Raw genomic sequence first — 14,385 nt, 5'->3', positions numbered from 1 at the left:
GGGTCCCCACAAAGCAACCCACAATGCTGAGAATTGACCCCTACCCCATCTTCTCTATTCCCACTGGAGGAACTAGAGGCTCAAAGGGAGATCTCTGGGCATGGTGCTACACCAGCCTTGGGGAGGGGCAGTGTGGTCAACATGTAGCCACTTCTCTTACCCTTCTAATGCAGTCTGTCTTTGTCTCAGTGATACGGGGCTGGGGCGGTGGGGGGGGGGGGGGCGGTTTCAGCTTCATCTCCATGTTCTAGGATTCTCTCAGTGGTGTCTTGTTCTCAAACAGATATTAGTTGTTCCTCTTGTGAGGGGGAGCAAATTCAGAAACAACCTATGCCACTATCTTAGTGACATCAGCCTAGATCCTTTTTTTTAACTAGAAAAATCATTTATTATATAAAATGTCATTTCCCCTTCAAACAATTCGATAGAAATGCGGCAAAATATAAGCTAAAAGCAGTAATTGTCATTTTTAAAGACTAATACAATTTTTTTGTTTTTCATAAAAATAGCTGACATTTATTGAACATTTCTTACTGCTTCTGATACATTAGTTTGTTTAATTGTCCCCAAAACTCTTTACAGTAAGCTTTCCAAAATCATAAATTTTTATTTAACGATCTTGATAAAGTATTCCCTTTGGAACATAGCTGATATTCCACTACAGATATTTTTTGTCCAGAATTCTTAAAGGTCTGTTGTTTCAGTTTCTAAAAAGATATTTCATTCTGGACAACAGAAGACATTCTTCTAACTCTCACATGTAGCCAAAAAGAATGGTAACACATAAAACTAGACTACATTCAGGATTTCACACAAAACCATTCAATTTAATATATTTTACAATGTTTACTATGGTTCCTGAGGTGATACTTACTTGTACAAACCAATTCACTTTATTTGACTGGTAATTTCAAAAACAAACAAGCAAACACACAAAATGTCATCCAAGATCTTCTAGATTAAGTAAAGAGGAATTAATGAAAGGTAAATGAAATTACCAGGGAGAATGATTATTATGTTTTCATACTAAAGAATCTAGGAGTCATTAGTATGATTTTATACATATATATTATTTTTAATTGCTGAACGGAAACAAAACTCAATAAACATCTATTAAATTTCAATAATGTTAACTTTAAGCTAGCTCAGTCAGTGGAACATGCAGCTCTTGATCTCAAAGTTGTGAGTTTGAGCCCCACCTTGGGTGTAGAGATTACTCAAAAATAATATCTTTAAAAATAAATAAATAATGTTATTTTTTAAAATTATTTAGCATAGCAACCCATTAGATAATTTGAATATCTAATCCAGCTTTATGATGTTATGTTGAAACATAAAATCAAACATAAAACCAAATCAGTACAATGTAAAGTACCAAGCTGTTTGCATCTGAAGAACAGCTTTCCAATAGAAGCATTGGGCTAGACCTCTGAAGATCTGTGTCCAGGCCTATCTAGGTATGTCAGAGCCCTGAATATGAGTTTTCATTTATAGAATGGATAAGTGAAATTGTTGTTTTATGGTTCTCTTCAATTGAAATTCTATATTTCTTAGATTTACCTACAGTTAAAGTTCAAATTCCAAAATGAACGCTGAATAGTAGACTAAGCAGCACACCCAAAGTCAAAGGCTTCAGGTTCTATTAGTAGGTTCAACTATAAAGGGCAGTTGCTGCAAATACTTACAAAGCCGTTAAAGAATGATCTAACTGAGGGGTGCCTGGGTGGCTCGATCAGTTGAGCAACTGATTCTTGATTTCGATTCAGGTCAGGATCCCAAGGTCATGGGATTGAGCCCCACATCAGAGCAGGGGATGGGGGAGATGAGGGAGGAGCTTCAATCCCATGCTCAGCACAGAGCCTGCTTAAGATTCTCTCTCTCTCTCTCTCTCTCTCTCTCTCTCTCTCTCTCTCTGTCTCTCTCTGTCTCTCCCTGTCTCTCTCTCTGCCCTTCTCCCCTCTCCCCTGCTCATGCTCTCGCTCTCTCAAAAAAAAAAAAAAAAAAAAAAGAATGATCTAATTGACATGGTATTCTGAGTACTAAAGTGGTATTTACTTGTATAAACCAGTTTACCTTATTAGATATGTCAGTTTCTTTTTTTTTTTTTTTAATTTTTTTTTTCAACGTTTATTTATTTTTGGGACAGAGAGAGACAGAGCATGAACAGGGGAGGGGCAGAGAGAGGGAGACATAGAATCGGAAACAGGCTCCAGGCTCTGAGCCATCAGCCCAGAGCCTGACGCGGGGCTCGAACTCACGGACCGCGAGATCGTGACCTGGCTGAAGCCAGACGCTTAACCGACTGCGCCACCCAGGCGCCCCAGATATGTCAGTTTCAAAAACTAGTTCAGACAAATACTTTGATGGAATTTAACTAATATTCAGTTCAGTCACACGGGTCAAACCAATCTGGTGTGAAGACACAGGCAAGATCCAAGGATTTCTAAGAATGGATGTATAATTATGTCCAAATTTCTGTATATAATTTAACTTTCCTTGGTTTATTGACAATAGATTTGAACTTAACCCAGTAATTATATTTCTTTGTAAAATATAATAATTAAGTGTATTTCCATGTGTTTTTGTGTGTAGATAATGAGGGGCTACAGCATGGTTTAAAGTCAGATGGATTACTCAGTATCTTTTGCCATTAACTTCCTTAAACTTCTCATCTTTACCTAAAACTGCCTACATACATGGACATATCATACTAAGTGTCATTAAATAATTTGGTCAAAATAGTGAATTTGCTTTCATATAACCAAAATATGAATCATTAACAATATATTTTTTACTAAGATGATTATACTTTTGATATGTAAATGTAGTCTTTAAAGTATCTTTATAAATTAACCAGCAGACTAAAGCATGTCATCTATTAACATATTTTGTGAAATGTACTAACAGTCTCTATGTTCAAGATACATTAAAGTAAGAATTTTTATTTTTCTCTCTCACTATATATGTGAGCACTTTTTATGTGAGCACTATATATGTGAGCAAAAATGGTGACCATTTTTGCCATATGTGGGTAAGAACAAGAAACATTGTCATAATTTGCTGTAAATTATTTCCCTTCCAGCTTTTTCTATTGCTTATTTGTCAGATTAGCCAGAATTATTTTGGCTGCAAGGGACAGAAACCCAACACAAACTAGCTTAAAACAAAAAGGGAGTCATTGTCTCTTATTAGAAAATCCTAAGGCTTCAGGCAGGTCCTGGCTCTACATCCCTCTCTGTCTTTATTCTGCTTTTCTCTCTGGCTTCACTCTGCAGCTTTTTTGTTCAGGCAGCTAGGAAAGGAGGCTGTTGGCATTCCAGCTAGATGTTCTTCACAGCTTGTGGTCCAGGACAAAGAAAAGCCTGTCTTCCTGCATTCACTTTTCAAATGTTAGGGAAACCTCTTATCAAAATATTATTATGGCTAGGTAGATCTAATTGGCTAACCTGAGTTGGTACCCCACATAAAGGAAGGGAAGCAGGAAGGCAAAATAACACATCTACAGACAGAATAGTGATTTGGTTAGGTCATGATCTGAAGAACACAAAATGCTCCAGAGGAAAAAAAAAAACAATGAGCCCTGAGAATTAGCAGGGAGAAGCACCCTTCCTTTTAAAATAGGACCAGTACAAGCTCAAACCACTTTAAATCTAGTTCTTTAAAACAAAATGGTCTAATTCATAGTTTTAATTCAGTTTGAACTTTAAAATTGAATTGTTCAAAATAAAATAATTTGCTTGCATATGTATGTCTTCTTATCAAGAAAAAAATAACTGGCTCTAATTAATATTTATAATGTTCACTTTTATAGATACACATGAATATATAACTTCACAAATATCTTAGGATTTCTATGCAGAATGAAGCTGGACAAAATTTTCTCTGATTCTGATTCATTGATGTAAAACTCCTTCCCTTAGTATTTTTGCACATGATGAAAATCAAACCAACCACAGCTATGATTAGATTAATTAAGTCTCAATGGAATGTACAGATAAGACCATTAGTGGCTACCTAAGTAAATTAATTCTGAGTTTGATTTCATTTCCCCAGAAAGCATTTTTATTTGGAGATAATGTTGACATTCATTGTCATTAATTACAGAAAACTGTGATAGATATTATTTCCAAAAAAACAAAACTTATAAAAATATTTCTCGTAAAAATTCCCCTCATAAACCTAGGAAAGGTAATCTTGTCTTATCCTCTCTTTGGTCAAAACTGAACTTTGAAATGCTTTATTCCACCCCTGCAATATTGTCATTTTTCCACATGGTACTTTTTTGTGTTGCCTAAAACACTAAAAACATTAATGGCAGTAGTAAGGTTTTTTGTGTGTCTTTGTCACGCCTCTGAAAATTTTACAACCTTGGTATTCCTCTTAATCTCACTACTCTACTACCCCTTAAAGTGTAACTCTGAGGGAGTAATTTTAGAGATGTTGAGCTTGAAAGGGCTTTTGAAATATTTCATTTCTGAGCTGAGTCAAAAATAGGCATGTTTGTTAAAAAAAAAAAAAATCCCCTCACAAAGAAGCTTGTCTGGGAAAAGTATTCTTCAAAACTGTAGACATTTCTTTCAGAAAGCCTCTGTTCCAATTCACGGAGCTTATTGTTCTGATCTCAGAGCTCAGTCCCCGCAGCTTGAATTTCTTTTCAAAATTGTTTAATGACTTTTAAGAATGTATTTCTTGCTAAGTCTTGTGAGCATCCGGTGTCAATGTTTGCCTTTTGATTTCTGTTATTTAGTTCACTTTTGTGCTCCCGACCTTTGATAAAACAAGGGCCAGAACTGTCTGCTCTTTGTAAAATATGTGCTCATCCAACTCAGGACTCCTGGGTACATGTCTGTTGATTCCCAAATGGTGTGGATTAGATCAGATAAGTCATACCTGATGTATTGGAGAGAAATTAAGGGAAACAAAGTCAGTAGTTTATGTTGCAACCACTTAAAGATCATTTACATTTACTTTTTAAACAAAGAGGATTAAACTATATTTCAGTATTTCTCTCAGGTTTAAGCCATCTTAGAAAATGTGTTTAAGAAAATAATTTTGGTTTGCACGTGGACAACAGGGCTGCCTGAATGGTTGACCAGGTTGATCAATGTTGTCTTTAAATGTTAAAACCATTTGGTCCCATCTGGCACTTAGTAATAATTTTACAGAGCCCTGTTTTCTTAACACCAGGAATACATTTCTGTTTTAGTGTGGTAAGGTTATTATTCCATCTACACTGAGACCCTGTTTTACTTCTGCTTCTATCTGTTTTCTGACAGCTGGTGCCATGTGCAGCAGTTCAAAGGCTTAAGGTACTCCATTGCCTTTGAAAGAGCCAGAATGCTGATACATACCTCTTGTGTGGTGGGGTTTGGAATTAAGTTGCAGTGCCAGGCACTTAAAACACTGGCATTGGGGCACCTGGGTGGCTCAGTTGATTGAGTGTCCAACTGTTGATTTCAGCTCGGGTCATGGTCCCAGGGTCATGGGATGGAGCCTCAAGTCAGGCTCCATGCTGGGCGTGGAGCCTGCTCAATACTCTCTCTCTCTCTCTCTCTCTCTCTCTCTCTCTCTCTCTCTCTCTCCCCCCCCTCCCTCCCTCCCTCTGCTCCTCTGCCCTGTTCTGTCTCAAAATAAAATAAAATAAAATAAAATAAAATAAAATAAAATAAAATAAAATAATAAAATAAAAACAGTGGCATTGCTAGTTTTCAGATTGATTAATTTTCCAAGCTTCCAAACAGCTCTCAAATATAGCATCCAGGAGTAAACCCTGGGGACGTGCACAATGCTTGAGTCATAGAACTGCTTATCTTTCTAGACTATAGTCTCCACGTTGTCCAATCAACATGTTCAGGGTTTTGCCCTATCCTGCCCCTCCTCAGTCTTTTTGAGTGCTGCCTAAATCAAGTGAGTTTCAAGAAGAATGCACTCTCAAACTGGGATAATTCAATGCAGGTTTAATAAAGGAACGATTTACAAAAATGTGACCAGAGTATAGGGGAAGCATAAAGAACGTTAAGAACCCAAGGCTACTAATAACAGAGTTGTTACCACTCCTAGGCCAAATAGAGGCAGGGATGAAGCCATTTGGATCTGAAAGGAAAGGGGGGGTGGTGGTAAAAAGAAAAAGGGAAACTTCAGTTGAAGGATAGAACCAGTTTAGCCTGACACAGCAAAAAGGAGTCAGGGAACAATACTAGGACTTCATTTTTCCCTTTGTTTTGATCTCCCTGGAGACATGTCCCTATTGGCCCAAGGTCAAGGAAACTTGATTAACATATTTCACACAGGTCAGCCTTTTGTGGCAGAGAGAAGGGTGGACAAAGATGGAATAGGTTAGGAGAGGAACATAGAAAATATCCAGCATAGTTCCCCTCACTCATCAAAATAGATTGGTCTCTGTTGCCTACTTTTTTGTTTTCCAACTAAGGCGGAATTCTGAGAATTGTGCCAAGTGTTTGTTCCATTACAAAGGGAAGATAGGAAATATCGGTCTTGACAGCGTCTGATGTCACTTCCAGTAATAGTGCCCTTGATGGTAGCAACAACTACACTAACTCCATTCCTACCCCCAGGAGGGTTAGGGTTTTATGTGTCTGTTTTCCTCACTTCTTGAGGACAAGGACCATATATGATTGTCTTTTGTATTCCTACAATTATCTGGCATATAGTGGTTGCTCAAAAATGTTTGCTAAACTCTACTAATTATTCTATTAAAATGCCATCCTTTATTAACACTAGAACTGGCTGGAGTTTCTGTCTCTTAGGCTGTACCTGTATAGCACTAATCCAAACCTTTTCAACAGCGTTTCTTTTTCAGTATTCCTTCCAGATCCTCAGAAATTTCAGTTGTCCCTTATCATTATACCATCGCTTTCCTTCATTAAACATATCCTCATGACATGTTACAATTTCCCTGTTTGCAGCTTGTTTTCCATTGATTTCATTTTAGATTGGTTCCTGCTGACACGTAGGGAAGACACCTGAATCTCATCAGTAACATGTCTTCAAATTACATTTTATTGTTGGTTACTTTGGGGAAGATGTTTTATAAGCTGCTAATAGCATCAAAAGCTTGTAGTTGTTTTTAATATCAAATCAAAGAAACTGACCTTGAACCTACCACCTGGTATTATGACTGAAATATATGAATAGTTCTCTCAGTCAGGTGGTTGAATGAAAGAACAAATGAACACATGCATGAATGAATGAGTGGATCATTGACCATAATCTAAGAACTGTCTATCACAGGTCATGCCTGGATATTTTCTGCTTAATGATAGCCATGACTAAGATAAGCAGAAACATGGAAGCAGAACTATTTTGATAAGCCTGGGGCTTTAGGAGAGACTCAGCTTCTGACTCTGGGGAAATATACATATAAAGGGTAGAACACTATATATCAAAGCTATAGTAAAATATAAAAACAATGGTGATCTGGGAATGTAATCAATACCAGGCTAGCAGGGATTCCTGTGCATCTGACAGAATAGCAACATGGAATTCTGAAACAAGTGAATTCATAAGCCCACATCAACTGGTGTGTGTTTATCACCAGGGGCACCTGTCAGCCAGTAGCCAGGCCCCAGGTATGTAGACAGACTGTCGTCCCAGAAGGACTCCAGGTTTAATGTCAGAGGCCTCTGATGAATAATGCAGAGCCCCAGTCCTGGAGAGTTAGGCAGGTTCCTAGCAGGCACTTACAATAAGACTGAAACTGAAAATAAGGCAAAAGAATCATTATTAGAATGCAGATTCAGAGCCAGAGTACAGAAATTCAGTGAAAGGACATTTCCTTTGGCTTTACAGATAGAGTTTGAGTATTTAGAAATGAGGGAAAGGGTGATCCAAGAAGAGGGAACAGCACGAGTCAAATTGCTTGCATTCCAAACTTTCCCTGTGTAACCATAAGGAAATTAATTAATGTCTCAATGCTTTCATTTTTTTTTAATTTGTAAAATGGAAATCATACAAGTATCTATATTATAGTACTCTTATTAGCATTATACATAAAAGGTTTTACAGAGTATTTGGCAAGAGTGCATGCATTAGTTTGTAAGGACTACCGTAACAAAATACCATAGGCTGAGTGGCTTAAACAGATGGAATTGACTTTCTCTCAGTTCTAGAGGCTAGAAATTCAAGATCGAGGATCTGCAAGTTTAATTTCTCCTAAGGCCTCTCTCCTTGGTTGTTAGAGGTTGGCCTTCCCATTATATCTTCACATGCCCTTTTTCCTTTATGCACAAAGATCCCTAGTTTCTCCTTTTATGTGTGTGTCCACATCTCCACAAGGACACCAGTCAGATTGGATTAAGGTCCAACCTAACAACCCAGTTTAACTTAACCACCCTTTTAAAAAAGCCCTGTCTCCAAATACAGTATAACATTCTGAGGTGCTGGGGGTTAGGACTTCAACATATGAATTGTGGGGGAGCATAATATAGTCCATAACAGTAAGCATTCAATAAATGGAAGTGCTGTCTAAAAAAGCATGGAGGGGGGCCTGGGTGGCTCCTTTGGTTGCATGTCCAACTCTTGATTTCAGCTCAGGTCACTATCCCACGGTTATGGATCAAGCCCCATATTGGGCTCTGGGCCAAACATGGAGCCTGCTTAAGATTCTCCCTCGCCCGCTTCCTCTCTCCCACTGCCCCTCTCCCCCACTCATGTGTTCTCTCTCTCTCTCTCTCTTTCTCTCTCTCTCTCTCTCTCTCTCTCTCCATAATAAAAAATAAAATAAATAAATAAATAAAAAATAAAAGGGCATGGAGGTCAGAAAGCATAAGGTGAGAATACTATCCACTTTTTAAAATTTTTTTGATGTTTACATATTTTGAGAGAGAGAGAAAGAGACAGAGCATGAGCAGGGGAGGGGCAGAGAGAGAGGGAGACCCAGAATATGAAGCAGGCTCCAGGCTCTGAGCTGTCAGCACAGAGCCCAACGCGAAGCTCAAACTCATGGACTATGAGATCATGACCTGAGCAGAAGTCGGATGCTAAACTGACTGAGCCAGCCAGGTGCCCAGAGAATACTATCTAACTCCTCAACAAATACTGGGAGCATAGGGTGTTATCAGGCTCTGTACTAAACACAGAAAAAAACAGCAGTGGACAAGGCAGATAAATTCCTGCTTCAGACAGCTTCTATTCCAGGTGAGGAGTTGGGAGGGGAAAGGCAGAAAGCTACTGAAAAATTTTCTGTTACACATGTAGTAGAATCCAAGATTTAAATATGGACATAAATACTAATCTAGGAGGTTGGATTTTTTTAATTAGGTAGCAGAGAAATGCATATTTTTGAGTAAGGAAAGGGTGTGAAACAGTTCTTCTAGAAGACGCCAGGGAGAAAGCAGGTAGGTGGTTAATAAAATGATTAAGATAGGACTGCTCATTATATCACAGGATGATAAACTTTGTCTCTCTCTCAAGCCTTCATGTATAGCATTCTACTGTTTACACTAGCATCTTTTTCTAGAATCAGAAGAGAGAAAGCAAAGGAACAGTGGACATAGACAGGAAAAGAAAGAACATCAGGTGTTATGAGATAGAAGGAACAGGACTGAAAAATTCACAGAAGGCAGGGAGCCAAGGGAAGGGGCAAAGAACAGTTACTGGATTTTGAACCAGGTAACTAAAATGCTGAAATAATTACAGAAAGAAGAGGGAAGAGGATGAGTTCAGTTTGGGCCATATTGTCCTCAGAGTCAAACGAACATCCAAATGGGGATATCCAGAAACAAGTGCAATTGTTAACAATGGTCAGGACTAATTCATAGACTTGGGGTCAATTTGAGTTCGAGCCCCATGTCCTCAGGCTCTGTGCTGACAGCTCAGAGCCTGGAACCTACTTCAGATTCTGTGTCTCCGTCTCTCTCTCTGCCCCTCATCCACTTGTGCTCTGTCTCTCAAAAATAAATAAACTTAAAAAAAAAGACAGTAAGAGACCTAGAAGAACAAAAAGTCAGAAACAAAGGGAAAGGAACATGAGAAAGAAGCTATAGGCAGCAACGATGGATACTACAGTGAAAGAAGACTAGAAATGGAAAGAGATGTTACACTGTGTCTTAAGAATTTGTGATCCTCAAGGAAGTGGGCTTGGTAGGGTGGAGACCAAAGAAACCTGGGTGCTACAGTGATTAGAGATCAGGAAGCCATTTGGTGAAGCAGATTCCTCTTTAAAGAAGGATGAAGAGTACCAGATTCACAGTGGCAGAGATTCCTCCAGAAGGAGGCTAATCTTGGGTGACCCAGTTGTGCCTGTTACCTCGGGTAAGTGACTAAAAGCGTGACCTTTAATTCATCAAATATAATCACTTAGGGGAATACCTTGATAACACCCAACAAGGCACAGCAGGAAAGGGGATGAAATTATATTAAGACAAAAGGAAATGTTGATATGATGATGATCAAAGGTGTTTAGGAGCTCAGATAGTCTTTATGTTCCCAATGAAGTGTGGAATAGGATAAAGGAGTAGGTTGTAGGGTTTGGGAAAGTAGCCTCTTTAAGTGTGCCTTTAGTAACTAGAATACCCACCTCTCCCCTGCCAAGCCCTGAAACAGTATTGGAGTGATCAGTCTGATTCATCCATCTGCCATTTCAGTGGAGAAAAAAGTCAAATTTAGAAATAACTCATCTTATTTTTTAGTTTCATTTACCTTTATGGAGTGGATTTGTTTTTATTTTTCTTTAGGCTTTTCTTCTTTACATTTTTATATGTAAAATGAATATCACTTTGACAATCAGATACAAAAACAATTATTTAGAAAGCTATCTGTTTGTTGGTTTTGGATCATGAAGATATGTCTGAGATGTTAGTTTGAAGACATGTGAAGCTGGACCTCCATAGAAAGAACTATAATCCTAGCATATTACAAATCTATGCAATGATCACATTTCAATAATAGTGATATAATGAGTGTTTATTGGTTTCCAGTTGTTAGAAGTTGCCTATCAGGAAAACATAAAACTGAAACATGGTTACAAAACAAAATGAAAATGTAATCAACCTGGATACTTTTTTTTATGTTTGTTTATTTTTGAGAGAGAGAGAGGCAGACAGACAGAACGCGAGTGGGGAGGGGCAGAGAGAGGGGGAAACACAGAATCCAAAGCAGGCTCCAGGCTCTGAGCTGCCAGCACAGAGCCAGATGCGAGGAACCCACGAACCGTGAGATCATGACCTGGGCTGAAGTTGAACGCTCAACTGACTGAGCCACCCAGGCACCCCATCAACCTTGACACTTTTACAGTAAAGGTAGAATTTCTGGGAGTCTGGAGAGCAAGTGGAACAGAGTCCTAATGTTTTCATCTATCTGAGAAGGAAGGCAAAGAAATACTGAGTAAATTAGTTATGTAAAGAAACATGGATTTAGGCATATAATATGATGATAAAAAGATTACTAATAGGGTAAGTCATATATGAGGCACACATATTGTGAAAGGGTGGTTTAAATTAACTAAACTCTTTTCTAGCAGAGAATTTATAGATCATGTCTGAATTTGATTAACCAAGAAGTGCTGTAATCATACAATGGGAGAGAAAGAAGAACTAAAAACAGCTGAAAAAAGCTGCTGTATCTGGGAAGTGAATGTAAGAGTAGGAAAGGATGGGTGAGGAACTGCTATCTTTCATTAGAAGTCCTTCCATTCTAAAAAAAAAAAAAAAAAAAAAAAAAAATTAAAAAAAAAAAAAGAAGTCCTTCCATTCTACTAACTCCTTACCCTATACACGTGTTACTTTGATAAAATATTGAACAGAGGAATAAAATTAATAGTAATAGTAGATGACAGAATTCCCTTCCTTTCCAGGCAGTTGAGAGAGCACTGTACAAGTACAGTCTGTGGTTTTAGGATTCCAAGTCATGCTAAACTTATCCTGAATTTATTTGTACAGAATGTTGGGTTTATTTACCTGGAGAAACAAATGATTCTAAGAGATTAAAAGGATACTTATACCTTTTGATGACAAGTCCAGTCTTGACATGTCATACTTTCTGACTTAAAGAGAGAGAAAGCTCCAACAGTTGCTTTTCCTTTTGGGGAAAGAACAGCTCTGAATCTTGAGGCGTGTGAGAATCAAGGGCTCCGATGAAATTAGCAGCTGACACAGGCCTGCAGACTGCAGCTTTCCTACAGTCTACTGATCACTACTTATTTGTTTTTTGTTAGATTCCCTGGGCTTTAGTTTAGTAGAGAAGGGCTTAGCTTGACTGAGTGAAATCAGATTAGAAACAGTTCACTTCATCTGACTTCATTTTCATTAAAATTCCTTAAATAACAGATCAGTAAACATTATTGATGACAAACTCATGGATCCCATTTGACCCACTCTGCTTCCCTAGATAAATCCAAGCAATGTCTTTTCAGGACTCGATAGACATTGGGCATTCAGCGTTTCAACCAGCCTTATATTACCACTGATGCATGTGTGAATTCGTATAAATCATAAAACTGCCCTCTGCTTCTCTGACTGGATTTAGCTCTGACATAAGAAATTCTTCATTTAAAGACTGATTGTATTGTCAACGCTCCCTCTTGAATCCTATTAGCGATTCCTTGAATGTGCTGGCCTCCTAGGTGGGTTTTGGTAATTGTGTATCTCTGTAAGACTTTCAGGGCTTGGTAGGGTATTATTAAGCTGAGTGCAACTAATTTGTTGATCCAGGAGCGTCCAGAACTAGTGGGATTTGAATTGTGACTTGAATTGGAATGTCAGGAAGAAATGTGTTCTTAAGCAGATGCTACCTGACCCAAAATCAGAAATCACAAGGTGAAATGTTTACCGGTTAAGGTGAAATGGAATATATGTGAAGAAATACACTTAATGCCAAGCCTTCCCCAGTTTGCCTGCGCGCGCGCGCACACACACACACACACACACACACACACACACACACACTTAGTTGAAAGGTAAGCCACAGTAGATCCTTGTGCCTTCCTACATTAAATCATTCAGTCATTTGACAGTCACTGAACACAGATCGTGTACCTGGTATGGTCATAGGCACTTCAGACACATCACATGAACCAAACATACAGAAATGTCTGCCCTCATGGAGCTTATTTTCTAGTGTAATGCTGAACAATTTGGAGAATAAAATCAGAGCGTGTCACATCTTTTTTTCCAGAAGGGCATAAAACTCATTTTGCAGGCAGTTGGCACTAAGGGAGAGGCATGGCATGCCTAACCAAATAAGTCAATATAAACCTCCTCTTTCGGCTAGTGATAAAAATTATTTTACAAGCCAGCATCATCTGACACTTTAAAAAAAATTTTTTTTAATGTTTATTTTTGAGAGAGAAAGAGACAGAACGCCAGCAGGGGAGGGGCACATAGAGAGGGAGACACAGAATCCAAAGCAGTCTCCAGGCTCTGAGCTGTCAGCAACAGAGCCCTATGCGGGGCTTGAACCCATGAACCATAAGACCATGACCTGAGCCGAAGTCAGACGCCCAACTGACTGAGCCACCCAGCTGCCCCACATCATCTGACACTTTAAATTTTCAAAGCATTTCATACACATAAACACGGTCTTCTCAGGCTCTGTATTCTTATTATCACCGTTGTGCAGTTGAGAAAATGACCTATCTAAAGTCACACAGCTCATCAGAGACCTGTGCTTTTTTCATTATGCCACACTTTTAAATTAGTGGAAAATGCATGAGACTTCAGTCTAGAATGGAGAAGCCAGTCTGGGCATTGAAAGTATAGAAGTCCAGGCAGTTTACTGTAACTGCCACAATTCATTTATTTTCTTTTAGGTTCCTGCATGAAAATGACCTGAACAGTCATGACTAGAAAAAAAAATGTTTCTTTGCCATCACCTCCACACCATCCAACACAGCCATCCTATACTCATTTAGTGGTTTGAAGTGTCCCCTGTCTAGCCAGAAGCCCAGCTTCTGCTTCTGGCTTCTACTGATTCATCTTGTGTGCCAGAGACTCTGCAGCAACTGGTTTCCATTTTGACACACTGATAATCTGAAAGAGTTAAAGTTGAGGAGCTATTGGCTATTTCTGGCCACAGAAGGAACATGGAATATTGAACTGAAGTGATATCTAAGAAATGCCATCTCCGAAAACTCAGCTCAACCACACTCAGCCTATAGGAAAAAAGAGGGAAAAAGTAAAATCCATCTCAGTTCAAGTGACATTGTTTCCAGATCAGCAGAATCACTAATTGTTTTATGGGCACGACTTTTTAGGCTTCCATAAGGCAAAGTAGTAACAAATCTTCAAAGTCTGTCAGTGCTTGGGGCATGGCTCATGACAAAACGACTGGTAGATTGTTACTGAAATCTGACTTAATACAAAAAGTGTATGACCCAAAATCATGAGATCTGAGCTCAGATCATATTTCTGTCCCTTAAGTGCAGGACCC

At 38.6% G+C, this 14,385-nt stretch overlaps 1 protein-coding gene across 1 annotated transcript in view; it reads left to right on the top strand.

Moving 5' to 3' along the window:
- Positions 1 to 14,385, top strand: part of LOC112861989 (EGF-like photoreceptor maintenance factor) — a 320,134-nt gene that overhangs the window by 128,811 nt on the left and 176,938 nt on the right. The window lies entirely within an intron of this gene.

Source organism: Puma concolor, chromosome B2 (genome assembly GCF_028749965.1).
Source record: "Puma concolor isolate L17-30 chromosome B2, mPumCon1.1.hap2, whole genome shotgun sequence".
NCBI lineage: Eukaryota > Metazoa > Chordata > Mammalia > Carnivora > Felidae > Puma > Puma concolor.
The sequence above is the reverse complement of the archived record's forward strand: the minus strand, read 5'-3'. Positions and strand labels throughout refer to the sequence as shown.